The 22,678-nt window shown below is 45.4% G+C and overlaps 3 non-coding genes across 3 annotated transcripts; all 3 read right to left on the bottom strand.

Moving 5' to 3' along the window:
- Positions 1-700: 700 nt before the first annotated feature.
- On the bottom strand, positions 701-783 carry TRNAL-CAG (transfer RNA leucine (anticodon CAG)). Its single transcript has one exon. It is a non-coding gene; the product is annotated as a tRNA-Leu (tRNA).
- Positions 784-13,831: 13,048 nt separating this feature from the next.
- TRNAL-CAG (transfer RNA leucine (anticodon CAG)) lies at positions 13,832-13,914 on the bottom strand. The gene has a single exon. It is a non-coding gene; the product is annotated as a tRNA-Leu (tRNA).
- A 4,773-nt stretch (positions 13,915-18,687) lies between these two features.
- TRNAL-CAG (transfer RNA leucine (anticodon CAG)) lies at positions 18,688-18,770 on the bottom strand. Its single transcript has one exon. It is a non-coding gene; the product is annotated as a tRNA-Leu (tRNA).
- Between the last annotated feature and the right edge of the window lie 3,908 nt (positions 18,771-22,678).

The raw sequence follows: 22,678 nt of genomic DNA, 5'->3' as shown, positions 1-22,678 counted from the left end.
GCGGCTGCAAGGATTCGGGGTGGATTGACTGAATGTGGCATTTCTTGCTGTGTACTATTCTTGTATAATGGATTAGTATAGTATCTTTTTTTTTGAGCAGCTATGTTTGTTTTGTATTGGTTAAGGAGAAATGTTGTGTTCTTCATGGGCACGCCTCTGATGCACACCAAGGGAGGTAGGGAGTGTTAGTCTCCCCCAAGTTTTGGAGTTGGATGGTAGGCGCGGTGATGTGGAACCGGAGAGAATAAAAGGTCAAGGAAGGTGTTCCTCGTGGCCAATGACTGTATATTATTCTCTGTGTATTTATTAAAACTTATCTGCGAAACAGGCACCGTGTGTGCACGATGCAACACACCCCTCCCATGCCCTGAATACAGAAGTAAAAAACCAGCTGTGATTGGGACGCAGGGGACCCTGGTGCCACTGAACCTTCTGTACTGTGAACCTGCTGAACTATTGACAGCTGCGCTCTTGATATGTAGGGTCGAAACCTTTATCTCTGCCCCTCTATCACGATTTGTTGAAGATGCTGTGATTTCCCGCTTTACCGATTTACTGCGATTTAGCCAACTTCAGGAAATTAGTGCAAGCAACGGACAATAGATCTTATCAATAATTTACAGAAACTGTTGACATTGTTTTTGATACGGGTGCTTGGAAAAAAAAAGTCCAAAAATGTATCCACCTCGCAAAAGACACTTGTCAGAATTGGGATTCGAACCCACGCCTCCAAAGGAGACTGCGATCTGAACGCAGCGCCTTAGACCACTCGGCCATCCTGACACTCTTGACACTGCACTGATGGCTCAATTTCCAGCTTATAAACCAAAATGAGTGCCATGTACTGAGTGAATGTTGTTTAATGTCCTCTGTATTTTCAATTCCAGACCTTCCTGCTCAGGGAAACAGTGGGATCTGAAGCTGATGAAGGAGAGAGGATGGATAATCCTGACAGTGGATCCGGTGGTGACTGCTACTAATTCTCAATCATCTACTACATGGGGTGTGGACATGCTGAATTTTGAGCCAGTGCACATGGCCGGTGGTGACTGCTACTAATTCTCAATCATCTACTACAGGGGGTGTGGACATGCAGAATTTGGAGCCAGTTCAAGATTCAGATCAGGAGGTGCCTGGCTCCATACCAATCAACTCAGTGCCTCTGAGACAAGGACTTGAACGGTACAGTTTGAGTCCTCGACCGCCATGCTCAACGCGGCTGCAAGGATTCGGGGTGGATTGACTGAATGTGGCATTTCTTGTTGTGTACTATTCTTGTATACTGGATTAGTATAGTATCTTTTTTTTGAGAAGCTATGTTTGTTTTGTATTGGTTAAGGAGAAATGTTGTGTTCGTCATGGGCACGCCTATGATGCACACCAAGGGAGGTAGGGAGTGTTAGTCTCCCCCGAGTTTTGGAGTTGGATGGTAGGCGCGGTGACGTGGAACCGGAGAGAATAAAAGGTCAGGGAAGGTGTTCCTCGTGGCCAATGACTCTATATTATTCTCTGTGTATTTTTTAAAACTTATCTGCGAAACAGGCACTGTGTGTGCACGATGCAACACACCCCTCCCATGCCCTGAATACAGAAGTTAAAAACCAGCTGTGATTGGGACGCAGGGGACCCTGGTGCCACTGAACCTTCTGCACTGTTAACCTGCTGAACTATTGACAGCTGCGCTTTTGATATGTAGGGTCGAAACCTTTATCTCGGCCCCTCTATCACGATTTGTTGAAGATGCTGTGATTTCCTGCTTTACCGATTTACTACGATTTAGCCAACTTCAAGCAATTAGTGCAAGCAACGGACAATAGATCTTATCGATAATTTACAGAAACTGTTGACATTGTTTTTGATAAGGGTGCTTGGAAAAAAAAGTCCATAAATGTATCCACCTTGCAAAAGGCACTTGTCAGAAGTGGGGTTTGAACCCACGTCTCCAAGGGAGACTGCCACCTGAACACAGCACCTTAGACCACCCGGCCATCCTGACACTATTGACACCAGACTGATGGCTTAATTTGCAGCTTATAAACCAAAATGAGTGCCATGTACTGAGTGAATGTTGTTTAATGTCCTCTGTATTTTCAATTCCAGACCTTTCTGCTCAGGGAAAAAGTGGGATCTGGAGCTGATGAAAGAGAGAGGATGGATCATCCTGACAGTGGATCCGGTGGTGACTGCTACTAATTCTCAATAATCGACTACATGGGGTGTGGACATGCAGAATTTTGAGCCAGTGCACATGGCCGGTGGTGACTGCTACTAATTCTCAATCATCTACTACAAGGGGTGTGGACATGCAGAATTTGGAGCCAGTTCAAGATTCAGATCAGGAGGTGCCTGGCTCCATACCAATCAACTCAGTGCCTCTGAGACACGGACTTGAACGGTACAGTTTGAGTCCTCGACCGCCATGCTCAACGCAGCTGCAAGGATTCGGGGTGCATTGACTGAATGTGGCATTTCTTGTTGTGTACTATTCTTGTATATTGGATTAGTATAGTTTCTTTTTTTTGAGCAGCTATGTTTATTTTGTATTGGTTAAGGAGAAATGTTGTGTTCGTCATGGGCACGCCTATGATGCACACCAAGGGAGGTAGGGAGTGTTAGTCTCCCCCGAGTTTTGGAGTTGGATGGTAGGCGCGGTGACGTGGAACCGGAGAGAATAAACGATCAGGGAAGGTGTTCCTCGTGGCCAAAGACTCCATATTATTCTCTGTGTATTTATTAAAACTTATCTGCGAAACAGGCACCGTGTGTGCACGATGCAACACACCCCTCCCATGCCCTGAATAAAGAAGTTAAAAACCAGCTGTCATTGGGACGCAGGGGACCCTGGTGCCACTGAACCTTCTGCACTGTGAACCTGCTGAACTATTGACAGCTGCGCTCTTGATATGTAGGGTCGAAACCTTTATCTCTGCCCCTCTATCACGATTTGTTGAAGATGCTGTGATTTCCCGCTTTACCGATTTACTGCGATTTAGGTAACTTCAGGCAATTAGCGGAAGCAACGGACAATAGATCTTATCGATAATTTACAGAAACTGTGGTGATTGTTTTTGATACGGGTGCTTGGAAAAAAAAAGTCCAAAAATGTATCCACCTCGCAAAAGACACTTGTCAGAAGTGGGATTCAAAACCATATCTCCAAGGGACACTGCAACCTGGACGCAGCGCCTTAGAACACTCGGCCATGCTGACACTCTTGACACCACAATGATGGCTCAATTTCCAGCTTATAAACCAAAATGAGTGCCATGTACTGAGTGAATGTTGTTTAATGTCCTCTGTATTTTCAATTCCAGACCTTCCTGCTCAGGGAAACAGTGGGATCTGAAGCTGATGAAGAAGAAAGGATGGATCATCCTGACAGTGGATCCGGTGGTGACTGCTACTAATTCTCAATCATCTATTACAGGGGGTGTGGACATGCAGAATTTGGAGCCAGTTCAAGATTTAGATCAGGAGGTGCCTGGCTGCATACCAATCAACTCAGTGCCTCTGAGACAAGGACTTGAATGGTACAGTTTGAGTCCTCGACCGCCATGCTCAACGCGGCTGCAAGGATTCGGGGTGGATTGACTGAATGTGGTATTTCTTGTTGTGTACTATTCTTGTATGCTGGATTAGTATAGTATCTTTTTTTTGAGCAGCTATGTCTGTTTTGTATTGGTTAAGGAGAAATGTTGTGTTCGTCATGGGCACGCCCATGATGCACACCAAGGGAGGTAGAGAGTGTTACTAAAAGGTAGGGGAAGGTGTTCCTCGTGGCCAAAGACTCTATCACGATTTGTTGAAGATGCTGTGATTTCCCGCTTTACCAATTTACTGCGATTTAGCCAACTTCAGGAAATTAGTGCAAGCAACGGACAATAGATCTTATCGATAATTTACAGAAACTGTTGACATTGTTTTTGATAAGGGTGCTTGTTAAAAAAAAATCCAAAAATGTATCCACCTCGCAAAAGACACTTGTCAGAAGTGGGATTTGAACCCACGCCTCCAAAGGAGACTGCGACCTGAATGCAGCGCCTTAGACCACTCGGCCATCTTAACACTCTTCACACCTTGCTCATTGCTCAATTTCGAGCGTATAAACCAAAATGAGTGCCATGTACTGAGTGAATGTTTTTTAATGTCCTCTGTATTTTCAATTCCAGACCTTCCTGCTCAGGGAAACAGTGGGATCTGAAGCTGATGAAGGAGAGAGGATGGATCATCCTGACAGTGGATCCGGTGGTGACTGCTACTAATTCTCAATCATCTACTACATGGGGTGTGGACATGCTGAATTTTGAGCCAGTGCACATGGCCGGTGGTGACTGCTACTAATTCTCAATCATCTACTACAGGGGGTGTGGACATGCAGAATTTGGAGCCAGTTCAAGATTCAGATCAGGAGGTGCCTGGCTCCATACCAATCAACTCAGTGCCTCTGAGACAAGGACTTGAACGGTACAGTTTGAGTCCTCGACCGCCATGCTCAACGCGGCTGCAAGGATTCGGGGTGGATTGACTGAATGTGGCATTTCTTGTTGTGTACTATTCTTGTATACTGGATTAGTATAGTATCTTTTTTTTGAGAAGCTATGTTTGTTTTGTATTGGTTAAGGAGAAATGTTGTGTTCGTCATGGGCACGCCTATGATGCACACCAAGGGAGGTAGGGAGTGTTAGTCTCCCCCGAGTTTTGGAGTTGGATGGTAGGCGCGGTGACGTGGAACCGGAGAGAATAAAAGGTCAGGGAAGGTGTTCCTCGTGGCCAATGACTCTATATTATTCTCTGTGTATTTATTAAAACTTATCTGCGAAACAGGCACTGTGTGTGCACGATGCAACACACCCCTCCCATGCCCTGAATACAGAAGTTAAAAACCAGCTGTGATTGGGACGCAGGGGACCCTGGTGCCACTGAACCTTCTGCACTGTTAACCTGCTGAACTATTGACAGCTGCGCTTTTGATATGTAGGGTCGAAACCTTTATCTCGGCCCCTCTATCACGATTTGTTGAAGATGCTGTGATTTCCTGCTTTACCGATTTACTACGATTTAGCCAACTTCAAGCAATTAGTGCAAGCAACGGACAATAGATCTTATCGATAATTTACAGAAACTGTTGACATTGTTTTTGATAAGGGTGCTTGGAAAAAAAAGTCCATAAATGTATCCACCTTGCAAAAGGCACTTGTCAGAAGTGGGGTTTGAACCCACGTCTCCAAGGGAGACTGCAACTTGAACACAGCACCTTAGACCACCCGGCCATCCTGACACTATTGACACCAGACTGATGGCTTAATTTGCAGCTTATAAACCAAAATGAGTGCCATGTACTGAGTGAATGTTGTTTAATGTCCTCTGTATTTTCAATTCCAGACCTTTCTGCTCAGGGAAAAAGTGGGATCTGGAGCTGATGAAAGAGAGAGGATGGATCATCCTGACAGTGGATCCGGTGGTGACTGCTACTAATTCTCAATAATCGACTACATGGGGTGTGGACATGCAGAATTTTGAGCCAGTGCACATGGCCGGTGGTGACTGCTACTAATTCTCAATCATCTACTACAAGGGGTGTGGACATGCAGAATTTGGAGCCAGTTCAAGATTCAGATCAGGAGGTGCCTGGCTCCATACCAATCAACTCAGTGCCTCTGAGACACGGACTTGAACGGTACAGTTTGAGTCCTCGACCGCCATGCTCAACGCAGCTGCAAGGATTCGGGGTGCATTGACTGAATGTGGCATTTCTTGTTGTGTACTATTCTTGTATATTGGATTAGTATAGTATCTTTTTTTTGAGCAGCTATGTTTATTTTGTATTGGTTAAGGAGAAATGTTGTGTTCGTCATGGGCACGCCTATGATGCACACCAAGGGAGGTAGGGAGTGTTAGTCTCCCCCGAGTTTTGGAGTTGGATGGTAGGCGCGGTGACGTGGAACCGGAGAGAATAAACGATCAGGGAAGGTGTTCCTCGTGGCCAAAGACTCCATATTATTCTCTGTGTATTTATTAAAACTTATCTGCGAAACAGGCACCGTGTGTGCACGATGCAACACACCCCTCCCATGCCCTGAATAAAGAAGTTAAAAACCAGCTGTCATTGGGACGCAGGGGACCCTGGTGCCACTGAACCTTCTGCACTGTGAACCTGCTGAACTATTGACAGCTGCGCTCTTGATATGTAGGGTCGAAACCTTTATCTCTGCCCCTCTATCACGATTTGTTGAAGATGCTGTGATTTCCCGCTTTACCGATTTACTGCGATTTAGGTAACTTCAGGCAATTAGTGGAAGCAACGGACAATAGATCTTATCGATAATTTACAGAAACTGTGGTGATTGTTTTTGATACGGGTGCTTGGAAAAAAAAAGTCCAAAAATGTATCCACCTCGCAAAAGACACTTGTCAGAAGTGGGATTCAAAACCATATCTCCAAGGGACACTGCAACCTGAACGCAGCGCCTTAGAACACTCGGCCATGCTGACACTCTTGACACCACAATGATGGCTCAATTTCCAGCTTATAAACCAAAATGAGTGCCATGTACTGAGTGAATGTTGTTTAATGTCCTCTGTATTTTCAATTCCAGACCTTCCTGCTCAGGGAAACAGTGGGATCTGAAGCTGATGAAGAAGAAAGGATGGATCATCCTGACAGTGGATCCGGTGGTGACTGCTACTAATTCTCAATCATCTATTACAGGGGGTGTGGACATGCAGAATTTGGAGCCAGTTCAAGATTCAGATCAGGAGGTGCCTGGCTACATACCAATCAACTCAGTGCCTCTGAGACAAGGACTTGAATGGTACAGTTTGAGTCCTCGACCGCCATGCTCAACGCGGCTGCAAGGATTCGGGGTGGATTGACTGAATGTGGTATTTCTTGTTGTGTACTATTCTTGTATGCTGGATTAGTATAGTATCTTTTTTTTGAGCAGCTATGTCTGTTTTGTATTGGTTAAGGAGAAATGTTGTGTTCGTCATGGGCACGCCCATGATGCACACCAAGGGAGGTAGAGAGTGTTACTAAAAGGTAGGGGAAGGTGTTCCTCGTGGCCAAAGACTCTATCACGATTTGTTGAAGATGCTGTGATTTCCCGCTTTACCAATTTACTGCGATTTAGCCAACTTCAGGAAATTAGTGCAAGCAACGGACAATAGATCTTATCGATAATTTACAGAAACTGTTGACATTGTTTTTGATAAGGGTGCTTGGTAAAAAAAAATCCAAAAATGTATCCACCTCGCAAAAGACACTTGTCAGAAGTGGGATTTGAACCCACGCCTCCAAAGGAGACTGTGACCTGAATGCAGCGCCTTAGACCACTTGGCCATCTTAACACTCTTCACACCTTGCTCATTGCTCAATTTCGAGCGTATAAACCAAAATGAGTGCCATGTACTGAGTGAATGTTTTTTAATGTCCTCTGTATTTTCAATTCCAGACCTTCCTGCTCAGGGAAACAGTGGGATCTGAAGCTGATGAAGGAGAGAGGATGGATAATCCTGACAGTGGATCCGGTGGTGACTGCTACTAATTCTCAATCATCTACTACATGGGGTGTGGACATGCTGAATTTTGAGCCAGTGCACATGGCCGGTGGTGACTGCTACTAATTCTCAATCATCTACTACAGGGGGTGTGGACATGCAGAATTTGGAGCCAGTTCAAGATTCAGATCAGGAGGTGCCTGGCTCCATACCAATCAACTCAGTGCCTCTGAGACAAGGACTTGAACGGTACAGTTTGAGTCCTCGACCGCCATGCTCAATGCGGCTGCAAGGATTCGGGGTGGATTGACTGAATGTGGCATTTCTTGTTGTGTACTATTCTTGTATAATGGATTAGTATAGTATCTTTTTTTTTGAGCAGCTATGTTTGTTTTGTATTGGTTAAGGAGAAATGTTGTGTTCGTCTTGGGCACGCCTCTGATGCACACCAAGGGAGGTAGGGAGTGTTAGTCTCCCCCGAGTTTTAGAGTTGGATGGTAGGCGCGGTGACGTGGAACTGGAGAGAATAAAAGGTCAGGGAAGGTGTTCCTCGTGGCCAATGACTCTATATTATTCTCTGTGTATTTATTAAAACTTATCTGCAAAACATGCACCGTGTGTGCACGATGCAACACACCCCTCCCATGCCCTGAATACAGAAGTTAAAAACCAGCTGTGATTGGGACGCAGGGGACCCTGGTGCCACTGAACCTTCTGCACTGTTAACCTGCTGAACTATTGACAGCTGCGCTTTTGATATGTAGGGTCGAAACCTTTATCTCGGCCCCTCTATCACGATTTGTTGAAGATGCTGTGATTTCCTGCTTTACCGATTTACTACGATTTAGCCAACTTCAAGCAATTAGTGCAAGCAACGGACAATAGATCTTATCGATAATTTACAGAAACTGTTGACATTGTTTTTGATAAGGGTGCTTGGAAAAAAAAGTCCATCAATGTATCCACCTCGCAAAAGACACTTGTCAGAAGTGGGGTTTGAAGCCACGTCTCCAAGGGAGACTGCAACCTGAACACAGCACCTTAGACCACCCGGCCATCCTGACGATCTTGACACCAGACTGATGGCTTAATTTCCAGCTTATAAACCAAAATGAGTGCCATGTAATGAGTGAATGTTGTTTAATGTCCTCTGTATTTTCAATTCCAGACCTTTCTGCTCAGGGAAAAAGTGGGATCTGGAGCTGATGAAAGAGAGAGGATGGATCATCCTGACAGTGGATCCGGTGGTGACTGCTACTAATTCTCAATCATCGACTACATGGGGTGTGGACATGCAGAATTTTGAGCCAGTGCACATGGCCGGTGGTGACTGCTACTAATTCTCAATCATCTACTACAAGGGGTGTGGACATGCAGAATTTGGAGCCAGTTCAAGATTCAGATCAGGAGGTGCCTGGCTCCATACCAATCAACTCAGTGCCTCTGAGACACGGACTTGAACGGTACAGTTTGAGTCCTCGACCGCCATGCTCACGCGGCTGCAAGGATTCGGGGTGCATTGACTGAATGTGGCATTTCTTGTTGTGTACTATTCTTCTATATTGGATTAATATAGTATCTTTTTTTTGAGCAGCTATGTTTCTTTTGTATTGGTTAAGGAGAAATGTTGTGTTCGTCATGGGCACGCTTATGATGCACACCAAGGGAGGTAGGGAGTGTTAGTCTCCCCCGAGTTTTGGAGTTGGATGGTAGGCGCGGTGACGTGGAACCGGAGAGAATAAACGATCAGGGAAGGTTTTCCTCGTGGCCAATGACTCTATATTATTCTCTGTGTATTTATTAAAACTTATCTGCGAAACAGGCACCGTGTGTGCACGATGCAACACACCCCTCCCATGCCCTGAATAAAGAAGTTAAAAACCAGCTGTCATTGGGACGCAGGGGACCCTGGTGCCACTGAACCTTCTGCACTGTGAACCTGCTGAACTATTGACAGCTGCGCTCTTGATATGTAGGGTCGAAACCTTTATCTCTGCCCCTCTATCACGATTTGTTGAAGATGCTGTGATTTCCCGCTTTACCGATTTACTGCGATTTAGGCAACTTCAAGCAATTAGTGGAAGCAACGGACAATAGATCTTATCGATAATTTACAGAAACTGTGGTGATTGTTTTTGATACGGGTGCTTGGAAAAAAAAAGTCCAAAAATGTATCCACTTCGCAAAAGACACTTGTCAGAAGTGGGATTCAAAACCATATCTCCAAGGGACACTGCAACCTGAACGCAGCGCCTTAGAACACTCGGCCATCCTGACACTCTTGACACCACAATGATGGCTCAATTTCCAGCTTATAAACCAAAATGAGTGCCATGTACTGAGTGAATGTTGTTTAATGTCCTCTGTATTTTCAATTCCAGACCTTCCTGCTCAGGGAAACAGTGGGATCTGAAGCTGATGAAGAAGAAAGGATGGATCATCCTGACAGTGGATCCGGTGGTGACTGCTACTAATTCTCAATCATCTATTACAGGGGGTGTGGACATGCAGAATTTGGAGCCAGTTCAAGATTCAGATCAGGAGGTGCCTGGCTACATACCAATCAACTCAGTGCCTCTGAGACAAGGATTTGAATGGTACAGTTTGAGTCCTCGACCGCCATGCTCAACGCGGCTGCAAGGATTCGGGGTGGATTGACTGAGTGTGGTATTTCTTGTTGTGTACTATTCTTGTATGCTGGATTAGTATAGGATCTTTTTTTTGAGCAGCTATGTCTGTTTTGTATTGGTTAAGGAGAAATGTTGTGTTCGTCATGGGCACACCCATGATGCACACCAAGGGAGGTAGAGAGTGTTAGTAAAAGGTAGGGGAAGGTGTTCCTCGTGGCCAAAGACTCTATCACGATTTGTTGAAGATGCTGTGATTTCCCGCTTTACCAATTTACTGCGATTTAGCCAACTTCAGGAAATTAGTGCAAGCAACGGACAATTAATCTTATCGATAATTTACAGAAACTGTTGACATTGTTTTTGATAAGGGTGCTTGGTAAAAAAAATTCCCAAAATGTATCCACCTCGCAAAAGACACTTGTCAGAAGTGGGATTTGAACCCACGCCTCCAAAGGAGACTGTGATCTGAATGCAGCGCCTTAAACCACTCGGCCATCCTAACACTCTTCACACCATGCTCATTGCACAATTTCGAGCGTATAAACCAAAATGAGTGCCATGTACTGAGTGAATGTTTTTTAATGTCCTCTGTATTTTCAATTCCAGACCTTCCTGCTCAGGGAAACAGTGGGATCTGAAGCTGATGAAGGAGAGAGGATGGATCATCCTGACAGTGGATCCGGTGGTGACTGCTACTAATTCTCAATCATCTACTACATGGGGTGTGGACATGCTGAATTTTGAGCCAGTGCACATGGCCGGTGGTGACTGCTACTAATTCTCAATCATCTACTACAGGGGGTGTGGACATGCAGAATTTGGAGCCAGTTCAAGATTCAGATCAGGAGGTGCCTGGCTCCATACCAATCAACTCAGTGCCTCTGAGACAAGGACTTGAACGGTACAGTTTGTGTCCTCGACCGCCATGCTCAACGCGGCTGCAAGGATTCGGGGTGGATTGACTGAATGTGGCATTTCTTGTTGTGTACTATTCTTGTATAATGGATTAGTATAGTATCTTTTTTTTTGAGCAGCTATGTTTGTTTTGTATTGGTTAAGGAGAAATGTTGTGTTCGTCATGGGCACGCCTCTGATGCACACCAAGGGAGGTAGGGACTGTTAGTCTCCCCCGAGTTTTGGAGTTGGATGGTAGGCGCGGTGACGTGGAACCAGAGAGAATAAAAGGTCAGGGAAGGTGTTCCTCGTGGCCAATGACTCTATATTATTCTCTGTGTATTTATTAAAACTTATCTGCGAAACAGGCACCGTGTGTGCACGATGCAACACACCCCTCCCATGCCCTGAATACAGAAGTTAAAAACCAGCTGTGATTGGGACGCAGGGGACCCTGGTGCCACTGAACCTTCTGCACTGTGAACCTGCTGAACTATTGACAGCTGCGCTCTTGATATGTAGGGTTGAAACCTTTATCTCTGCCCCTCTATCACGATTTGTTGAAGATGCTGTGATTTCCCGCTTTACCGATTTACTGCGATTTAGGCAACTTCAGGCAATTAGTGGAAGCAACGGACAATAGATCTTATCGATAATTTACAGAAACTGTGGTGATTGTTTTTGATACGGGTGCTTGGAAAAAAAAAGTCCAAAAATGTATCCACCTCGCAAAAGACACTTGTCAGAAGTGGGATTCAAAACCATATCTCCAAGGGACACTGCAACCTGAACGCAGCGCCTTAGAACACTCGGCCATCCTGGCACTCTTGACACCACAATGATGGCTCAATTTCCAGCTTATAAACCAAAATGAGTGCCATGTACTGAGTGAATGTTGTTTAATGTCCTCTGTATTTTCAATTCCAGACCTTCCTGCTCAGGGAAACAGTGGGATCTGAAGCTGATGAAGAAGAAAGGATGGATCATCCTGACAGTGGATCCGGTGGTGACTGCTACTAATTCTCAATCATCTATTACAGGGGGTGTGGACATGCAGAATTTGGAGCCAGTTCAAGATTCAGATCAGGAGGTGCCTGGCTACATACCAATCAGCTCAGTGCCTCTGTGACAAGGATTTGAATGGTACAGTTTGAGTCCTCGACCGCCATGCTCAACGCGGCTGCAAGGATTCGGGGTGGATTGACTGAGTGTGGTATTTCTTGTTGTGTACTATTCTTGTATGCTGGATTAGTATAGGATCTTTTTTTTGAGCAGCTATGTCTGTTTTGTATTGGTTAAGGAGAAATGTTGTGTTCGTCATGGGCACGTCCATGATGCACACCAAGGGAGGTAGAGAGTGTTAGTAAAAGGTAGGGGAAGGTGTTCCTCGTGGCCAAAGACTCTATCACGATTTGTTGAAGATGCTGTGATTTCCCGCTTTACCAATTTACTGCGATTTAGCCAACTTCAGGAAATTAGTGCAAGCAACGGACAATAGATCTTATCGATAATTTACAGAAACTGTTGACATTGTTTTTGATAAGGGTGCTTGGTAAAAAAAAATCAAAAAATGTATCCACCTCGCAAAAGACTCTTGTCAGAAGTGGGATTTGAACCAACGCCTCCAAAGGAGACTGTGACCTGAATGCAGCGCCTTAAACCACTCGGCCATCCTAACACTCTTCACACCCTGCTCATTGCTCAATTTCGAGCGTATAAACCAAAATGAGTGCCATGTACTGAGTGAATGTTTTTTAATGTCCTCTGTATTTTCAATTCCAGACCTTCCTGCTCAGGGAAACAGTGGGATCTGAAGCTGATGAAGGAGAGAGGATGGATCATCCTGACAGTGGATCCGGTGGTGACTGCTACTAATTCTCAATCATCTACTACATGGGGTGTGGACATGCTGAATTTTGAGCCAGTGCACATGGCCGGTGGTGACTGCTACTAATTCTCAATCATCTACTACAGGGGGTGTGGACATGCAGAATTTGGAGCCAGTTCAAGATTCAGATCAGGAGGTGCCTGGCTCCATACCAATCAACTCAGTGCCTCTGAGACAAGGACTTGAACGGTACAGTTTGTGTCCTCGACCGCCATGCTCAACGCGGCTGCGAGGATTCGGGGTGGATTGACTGAATGTGGCATTCCTTGTTGTGTACTATTCTTGTATAATGGATTAGTATAGTATCTTTTTTTTTGAGCAGCTATGTTTGTTTTGTATTGGTTAAGGAGAAACGTTGTGTTCGTCATGGTCACGCCTCTGATGCACACCAAGGGAGGTAGGGAGTGTTAGTCTCCCCCGAGTTTTGGAGTTGGATGGTAGGCGCGGTGACGTGGAACCGGAGAGAATAAAAGGTCAGGGAAGGTGTTCCTCGTGGCCAATGACTCTATATTATTCTCTGTGTATTTATTAAAACTTATCTGCGTAACAGGCACCGTGTGTGCACGATGCAACACACCCCTCCCATGCCCTGAATACAGAAGTTAAAAACCAGCTGTGATTGGGACGCAGGGGACCCTGGTGCCACTGAACCTTCTGCACTGTGAACCTGCTGAACTATTGACAGCTGCGCTCTTGATATGTAGGGTCGAAACCTTTATCTCTGCCCCTCTATCACGATTTGTTGAAGATGCTGTGATTTCCCGCTTTACCGATTTACTGCGATTTAGCCAACTTCAGGAAATTAGTGCAAGCAACAGACAATAGATCTTATCAATAATTTACAGAAACTGTTGACATTGTTTTTGATACGGGTGCTTGGAAAAAAAAAGTCCAAAAATGTATCCACCTCGCAAAAGACACTTGTCAGAAGTGGGATTCGAACCCACGCCTCCAAAGGAGACTGCGACCTGAACGCAGCGCCTTAGACCACTCGGCCATCCTGACACTCGTAACACTGCACTGATGGCTCAATTTCCAGCTTATAAACCAAAATGAGTGCCATGTACTGAGTGAATGTTGTATAATGTCCTCTGTATTTTCAATTCCAGACCTTCCTGCTCAGGGAAACAGTGGGATCTGAAGCTGATGAAGGAGAGAGGATGGATCATCCTGACAGTGGATCCGGTGGTGACTGCTACTAATTCTCAATCATCTACTACATGGGGTGTGGACATGCTGAATTTTGAGCCAGTGCACATGGCCGGTGGTGACTGCTACTAATTCTCAATCATCTACTACAGGGGGTGTGGACATGCAGAATTTGGAGCCAGTTCAAGATTCAGATCAGGAGGTGCCTGGCTCCATACCAATCAACTCAGTGCCTCTGAGACAAGGACTTGAACGGTACAGTTTGAGTCCTCGACCGCCATGCTCAACGCGGCTGCAAGGATTCGGGGTGGATTGACTGAATGTGGCATTTCTTGTTGTGTACTATTCTTGTATACTGGTTTAGTATAGTATCTTTTTTTTTAGCAGCTATGTTTGTTTTGTATTGGTTAAGGAGAAATGTTGTGTTCGTCATGGGCACGCCTATGATGCACACCAAGGGAGGTAGGGAGTGTTAGTCTCCCCCGAGTTTTGGAGTTGGATGGTAGGCGAGGTGACGTGGAACCGGAGAGAATAAAAGGTCAGGGAAGGTGTTCCTCGTGGCCAATGACTCTATATTATTCTCTGTGTATTTATTAAAACTTATTTGCGAAACAGGCACTGTGTGTGCACAATGCAACACACCCCTTCCATGCCCAGAATACAGAAGTTAAAAACCAGCTGTGATTGGGAAGCAGGGGACCCTGGTGCCACTGAACCTTCTGCACTGTGAACCTGCTGAACTATGGACAGCTGTTCTTTTGATATGTAGGGTCGAAACCTTTATCTCGGCCCCTCTATCACGATTTGTTGAAGATGCTGTGATTTCCTGCTTTACCGATTTACTGCGATTTAGCCAACTTCAGGCAATTAGTGCAAGCAACGGACAATAGATCTTATCGATAATTTACAGAAACTGTTGACATTGTTTTTGATAAGGGTGCTTGGAAAAAAAAGTCCAAAAATGTATCCACCTCGCAAAGACACTTGTCAGAAGAGGGGCTTGAACCCACGTCTCCAAGGGAGACTGTGACCTGAATACAGCACCTTAGACAACCCGGCCATCCTGACACTCTCGACACCAGACTCATGGCTCAATTTCCAGCTTATAAACCAAAATGAGTGCCATGTACTGAGTGAATGTAATTTAATGTCCTCTGTATTTTCAATTCCAGACCTTCCTGCTCAGGGAAACAGTGGGATCTGAAGCTGATGAAGGAGAGAGGATGGATCATCCTGACAGTGGACCCTGTGGTGACTGCTACTAATTCTCAATCATCTACTACATGGGGTGTGGACTTGCAGAATTTTGAGCCAGTGCATATGGCCGGTGGTGACTGCTACTAATTCTCAATCATCTACTACAGGGGGTGTGGACATGCAGAATTTGGAGCCAGTTCAAGATTCAGATCAGGAGGTGCCTGGCTCCATACCAATCAACTCAGTGCCTCTTAGACAAGGACTTGAACGGTACAGTTTGAGTCCTCGACCGCCATGCTCAACGCGGCTGCAAGGATTCGGGGTGGATTGACTGAATGTGGCATTTCTTGTTGTGTACTATTCTTGTATACTGGATTAGTATAGTATCTTTTTTTTTAGCAGCTATGTTTGTTTTGTATTGGTTAAGGAGAAATGTTGTGTTCGTCATGGGCACGCCTATGATGCACACCAAGGGAGGTAGGGAGTGTTAGTCTCCCCCGAGTTTTGGAGTTGGATGGTAGGCGCGGTGACGTGGAACCGGAGAGAATAAAAGGTCAGGGAAGGTGTTCCTCGTGGCCAATGACTCTATATTATTCTCTGTGTATTTATTAAAACTTATCTGCAAAACAGGCACCGTGTGTGCACAATGCAACACACCCCTCCCATGCCCTGAATACAGAAGTTAAAAACCAGCTGTAATTGGGACGCAGGGGACTCTGGTGCCACTGAACCTTCTGCACTGTGAACCTGCTGAACTATTGACAGATGCGCTCTTGATATGTAGGGTCGAAACCTTTATCTCTGCCCCTCTATCACGATTTGTTGAAGATGCTGTAATTTCCCGCTTTACCGATTTACTGCGATTTAGCCAACTTCAGGAAATTAGTGCAAGCAACGGACAATAGATCTTATCGATAATTTACAGAAACTGTTGACATTGTTTTTGATACGGGTGCTTGGAAAAAAAAAGTCCAAAAATGTATCCACCTCGCAAAAGACACGTGTCAGAAGTGGGATTCGAACCCATGCCTCCAAAGGAGACTGCGACCTGAACTCAGCACCTTAGACCACTCGGCCATCCTGATACTCTTGACACTGCACTGATGGCTCAATTTCCAGCTTATAAACTAAAATGAGTGCCATGTACTGAGTGAATGTTGTTTAATGTCCTCTGTATTTTCAATTCCAGACCTTCCTGCTCAGGGAAACAGAGGGATCTGAAGCTGATGAAGGAGAGAGGATGGATCATCCTGACAGTGAATCCGGTGGTGACTGCTACTAATTCTCAATCATCTACTATATGGGGTGTGGACTTGCAGAATTTTGAGCCAGTGCATATGGCCGGTGGTGACTGCTACTAATTCTCAATCATCTACTACAGGGGGTGTGGACATGCAGAATTTGGAGCCAGTTCAAGATTCAGATATGGAGGTGCCTGGCTCCATACCAATCAACTCAGTGCCTCTGAGACAAGGACTTGAACGGTACAGTTTGAGTCCTCGACCGCCATGCTCAACGCGGCTGCAAGGATTCGGGGTGGATTGACTGAATGTGGTATTTATTGTTGTGTACTATTCTTGTATACTGGATTAGTATAGTATCTTTTTTTTGAGCAGCTATGTTTGTTTTGTATTGGTTAAGGAGAAATGTTGTGTTCGTCATGGGCACGCCCATGATGCACACCAAGGGAGGTAGGGAGTGTTAGTCTCCCCCGAGTTTTGGAGTTGGATGGTAGGTGCGGTGATGTGGAATCGGAGAGAATAAAAGGTAGGGGAAGGTGTTCCTCGTGGCTAAAGACTCCATATTATTCTTTGTGTATTTATTAAAACTTATCTGCAAAACAGGCACTGTGTGTGCAAGACGCAACACCCCCACCCCTCCCATCAACTGAATACAGAAGTTAAAAACCAGCTGTGATTGGGACGCAGGGGACCCTGGTGCCACTGAACCTTCTGCACTGTGAACCTGAGGAACTATTGACAGCTGCGCTTTTGATATGTAGGGTCGAAACCTTTATCTCGGCCCCTCTATCACGATTTGTTGAAGATGCTGTGATTTCCTGCTTTACCGATTTATTGCGATTTAGCCAACTTCAGGCAATTAGTGCAAGCAACGGAAAATAGATCTTATCGATAATTTACAGAAACTGTTGACATTGTTTTTGATACGGTGCTTGGGAAAAAAAAGTCCAAAAATGTATCCACCTCGCAAAATACACTTGTCAGAAGTGGGATTTGAACCCACAACTCCAAGGGAGGCTGCAACCTGAACACAGCGCCTTAGACCACTAAGCCATCCTGACACTCGTCACACCTCCCTCATGGCTCAATTTCGGGCGTATAAACCAAAATGAGTGCCATGTACTGAGTGAATGTTGTTTAATGTCCTCTGTATTTTCAATTCCAGACCTTCCTGCTCAGGGAAACAGTGGGATCTGAAGCTGATGAAGGAGAGAGGATGGATCATCCTGACAGTGAATCCGGTGGTGACTGCTACTAATTCTCAATCATCGACTACATGGGGTGTGGACATGCAGAAGTTTGAGCCAGTGCACATGGCCGGTGGTGACCGCTACTAATTCTCAATCATCTACTACGAGGGGTGTGGACATGCAGAATTTAGAGCCAGTTCAAGATTCAGATCAGGAGGTGCCTGACTCCATACCAATCAACTCAGTGCCTCTGAGACAAGGACTTGAACGGTACAGTTTGAGTCCTCGACCGCCATGCTCAACGTGGCTGCAAGGATTCGGGGTGGATTGACTGAATGTGGCATTTCTTGTTGTGTACTATTCTTGTATACTGGATTAGTATAGTATCTTTTTTTTGAGCAGCTATGTTTGTTTTGTATTGGTTAAGGAGAAATGTTGTGTTCGTCATGGGCACGCCTATGATGCACACCAAGGGAGGTAGGGAGTGTTAGTCTCCCCGAGTTTTGGAGTTGGATGGTAGGCGCGGTGACGTGGAACCGGAGAGAATAAAAGGTCAGGGAAGGTGTTCCTCGTGGCCAATGACTCTATATTATTCTCTGTGTATTTATTAAAACTTATCTGCGAAACAGGCACCGTCTGTGCACGATGCAACACACCCCTCCCATGCCCTGAATACAGAAGTTAAAAACCAGCTGTGATTGGGACGCAGGGGACCATGGTGCCACTGAACCTTCTGCACTGTGAACCTGCTGAACTATTGACAGCTGCGCTCTTGATATGTAGGGTCGAAACCTTTATCTCTGCCCCTCTATCACGATTTGTTGAAGATGCTGTGATTTCCCGCTTTACCGATTTACTGCGATTTAGCCAACTTCAGGAAATTAGAGCAAGCAACGGACAATAGATCTTATCGATAATTTACAGAAACTGTTGACATTGTTTTTGATACGGGTGCTTGGAAAAAAAAAGTCCAAAAATGTATCCACCTCGCAAAAGACACTTGTCAGAAGTGGGATTTGAACCCACGCCTCGAAAGGAGACTGCGACCTGAACGCAGCGCCTTAGACCACTCGGCCATCCTGACCCTCTTGACACTGCACTGATGGCTCAATTTCCAGCTTATAAACCAAAATGAGTGCCATGTACTGAGTGAATGTTGTTTAATGTCCTCTGTATTTTCAATTCCAGACCTTCCTGCTCAGGGAAACAGTGGGATCTGAAGCTGATGAAGGAGAGAGGATGGATCATCCTGACAGTGGATCCGGTGGTGACTGCTACTAATTCTCAATCATCTACTACATGGGGTGTGGACATGCTGAATTTTGAGCCAGTGCACATGGCCGGTGGTGACTGCTACTAATTCTCAATCATCTACTACAGGGGGTGTGGACATGCAGAATTTGGAGCCAGTTCAAGATTCAGATCAGGAGGTGCCTGGCTCCATACCAATCAACTCAGTGCCTCTGAGACAAGGACTTGAACGGTACAGTTTGAGTCCTCGACCGCCATGCTCAACGCGGCTGCAAGGATTCGGTGTGGATTGACTGAATGTGGCATTTCTTGTTGTGTACTATTCTTGTATACTGGTTTAGTATAGTATCTTTTTTTTTAGCAGCTATGTTTGTTTTGTATTGGTTAAGGAGAAATGTTGTGTTCGTCATGGGCACGCCTATGATGCACACCAAGGGAGGTAGGGAGTGTTAGTCTCCCCCGAGTTTTGGAGTTGGATGGTAGGCGCGGTGACGTGGAACTGGAGAGAATAAAAGGTCAGGGAAGGTGTTCCTCGTGGCCAATGACTCTATATTATTCTCTGTGTATTTATTAAAACTTATTTGCGAAACAGGCACTGTGTGTGCCCGATGCAACACACCCCTCCCATGCCCAGAATACAGAAGTTAAAAACCAGCTGTGATTGGGATGCAGGGGACCCTGGTGCCACTGAACCTTCTGCACTGTGAACTTGCTGAACTATTGACGGCTGTGCTTTTGATATGTAGGGTCGAAACCTTTATCTCGGCCCCTCTATCACGATTTGTTGAAGATGCTGTGATTTCCTGCTTTACCGATTTACTGCGATTTAGCCAACTTCAGGCAATTAGTGCAAGCAACGGACAATAGATCTTATCGATAATTTACAGAAACTGTTGACATTGTTTTTGATAAGGGTGCTTGGAAAAAAAGTCCAAAAATGTATCCACCTCGTAAAGACACTTGTTAGAAGAGGGGATTGAATCATCGTCTCCAAGGGAGACTGTGACCTGAATGCAGCACCTTAGACCACCCGGCCATCCTGACACTCTTGACACCAGACTGATGGCTCAATTTCCAGCTTATAAACCAAAATGAGTGCCATGTACTGAGTGAATGTTATTTAATGTCCTCTGTATTTTCAATTCCAGACCTTCCTGCTCAGGGAAACAGTGGGATCTGAAGCTGATGAAGGAGAGAGGATGGATCATCCTGACAGTGGACCCTGTGGTGACTGCTACTAATTCTCAATCATCTACTACATGGGGTGTGGACTTGCAGAATTTTGAGCCAGTGCATATGGCCGGTGGTGACTGCTACTAATTCTCAATCATCTACTACAGGGGGTGTGGACATGCAGAATTTGAAGCCAGTTCAAGATTCAGATCAGGAGGTGCCTGGCTCCATACCAATCAACTCAGTGCCTCTGAGACAAGGACTTGAACGGTACAGTTTGAGTCCTCGACCGCCATGCTCAACGCGGCTGCAAGGATTCGGGGTGGATTGACTGAATGTGGTATTTATTGTTGTGTACTATTCTTGTATACTGGATTAGTATAGTATCTTTTTTTTGAGCAGCTATGTTTGTTTTGTATTGGTTAAGGAGAAATGTTGTGTTCGTCATGGGCACGCCCATGATGCACACCAAGGGAGGTAGGGAGTGTTAGTCTCCCCCGAGTTTTGGAGTTGGATGTTAGGTGCGGTGATGTGGAATCGGAGAGAATAAAAGGTAGGGGAAGGTGTTCGTCGTGACCAAAGACTCCATATTATTCTTTGTGTATTTATTAAAACTTCTCTGCAAAACAGGCACTGTGTGTGCACGACGCAACACCCCCACCCCTCCCATCCCCTGAATACAGAAGTTAAAAACCAGCTCTGATTGGGACGCAGGGGACCCTGGTGCCACTGAACCTTCTGCACTGTGAACCTGCTGAACTATTGACAGCTGCGCTTTTGATATGTAGGGTCGAAACCTTTATCTCGGCCCCTCTATCACGATTTGTTGAAGATGCTGTGATTTCCTGCTTTACCGATTTACTGCGATTTAGCCAACTTCAGGCAATTAGTGCAAGCAACGGAAAATAGATCTTATCGATAATTTACAGAAACTGTTGACATTGTTTTTGATACGGTGCTTGGGAAAAAAAAGTCAAAAAATGTATCGACCTCGCAAAATACACTTGTCAGAAGTGGGATATGAATCCACACCTCCAAGGGAGACTGCGACCTGAACGCAGCGCCTTAGACCACTCGGCCATCATGACACTCGTCACACCTCGCTCAGGGCTCAATTTCGAGCGTATAAACCAAAATGAGTGCCATGTACTGAGTCAATGTTGTTTAATGTCCTCTGTATTTTCAATTCCAGACCTTCCTGCTCAGGGAAACAGTGGGATCTGAAGCTGATGAAGGAGAGAGGATGGATCATCCTGACAGTGAATCCGGTGGTGACTGCTACTAATTCTCAATCATCGACTACATGGGGTGTGGACATGCAGAAGTTTGAGCCAGTGCACATGGCCGGTGGTGACTGCTACTAATTCTCAATCATCTACTACAAGGGGGTTGGACATGCAGAATTTGGAGCCAGTTCAAGATTCAGATCTGGAGGTGCCTGGCTCCATACCAATCAACTCAGTCCCTCTGAGACAAGGACTTGAACGGTACAGTTTGAGTCCTCGACCGCCATGCTCAACGCGGCTGCAAGGATTCGGGGTGGATTGACTGAATGTGGCATTTCTTGTTGTGTACTATTCTTGTATACTGGATTAGTATAGTATCTTTTTTTTGAGCAGCTATGTTTGTTTTGTATTGGTTAAGGAGAAATGTTGTGTTCGTCATGGGTACGCCTATGATGCACACCAAGGGAGGTAGAGAGTGTTAGTCTCCCCCGAGTTTTGGAGTTGGATGGTAGGCGCGGTGACGTGGAACCGGAGAGAATAAAAGGTCAGGGAAGGTGTTCCTCGTGGCCAATGACTCTATATTATTCTCTGTGTATTTATTAAAACTTATCTGCGAAACAGGCACCGTGTGTGCACGATGCAACACACCCCTCCCATGCCCTGAATACAGAAGTTAAAAACCAGCTGTGATTGGGACGCAGGGGACATGGTGCCACTGAACCTTCTGCACTGTGAACCTGCTGAACTATTGACAGCTGCGCTCTTGATATGTAGGGTCGAAACCTTTATCTCTGCCCCTCTATCACGATTTGTTGAAGATGCTGTGATTTCCCGCTTTACCGATTTACTGCGATTTAGCCAACTTCAGGAAATTAGTGCAAGCAACGGACAATAGATCTTATCGATAATTTACAGAAACTGTTGACATTGTTTTTGATACGGGTGCTTGGAAAAAAAAAGTCCAAAAATGTATCCACCTCGCAAAAGACACTTGTCAGAAGGAGGATTCGAACCCACGCCTCCAAAGGAGACTGTGACTTGAACACAGCGCCTTAGACCACTCGGCCATACTGACACTCTTGACACTGCACTGATGGCACAATTTCCAGCTTATAAACCAAAATGAGTGCCATGTACTGAGTGAATTTTGTTTAATGTCCTCTGTATTTTCAATTCCAGACCTTCCTGCTCAGGGAAACAGTGGGATCTGAAGCTGATGAAGGAGAGAGGATGGATCATCCTGACAGTGAATCCGGTGGTGACTGCTACTAATTCGCAATCATCGACTACTTGGGGTGTGGACATGCAGAAGTTTGAGCCAGTGCACATGGCCGGTGGTGAC

Source organism: Pleurodeles waltl, unplaced genomic scaffold (assembly GCF_031143425.1).
Source record: "Pleurodeles waltl isolate 20211129_DDA unplaced genomic scaffold, aPleWal1.hap1.20221129 scaffold_39, whole genome shotgun sequence".
Classification (NCBI taxonomy): domain Eukaryota; kingdom Metazoa; phylum Chordata; class Amphibia; order Caudata; family Salamandridae; genus Pleurodeles; species Pleurodeles waltl.
This window is presented reverse-complemented; position numbering and strand designations above follow the sequence as displayed.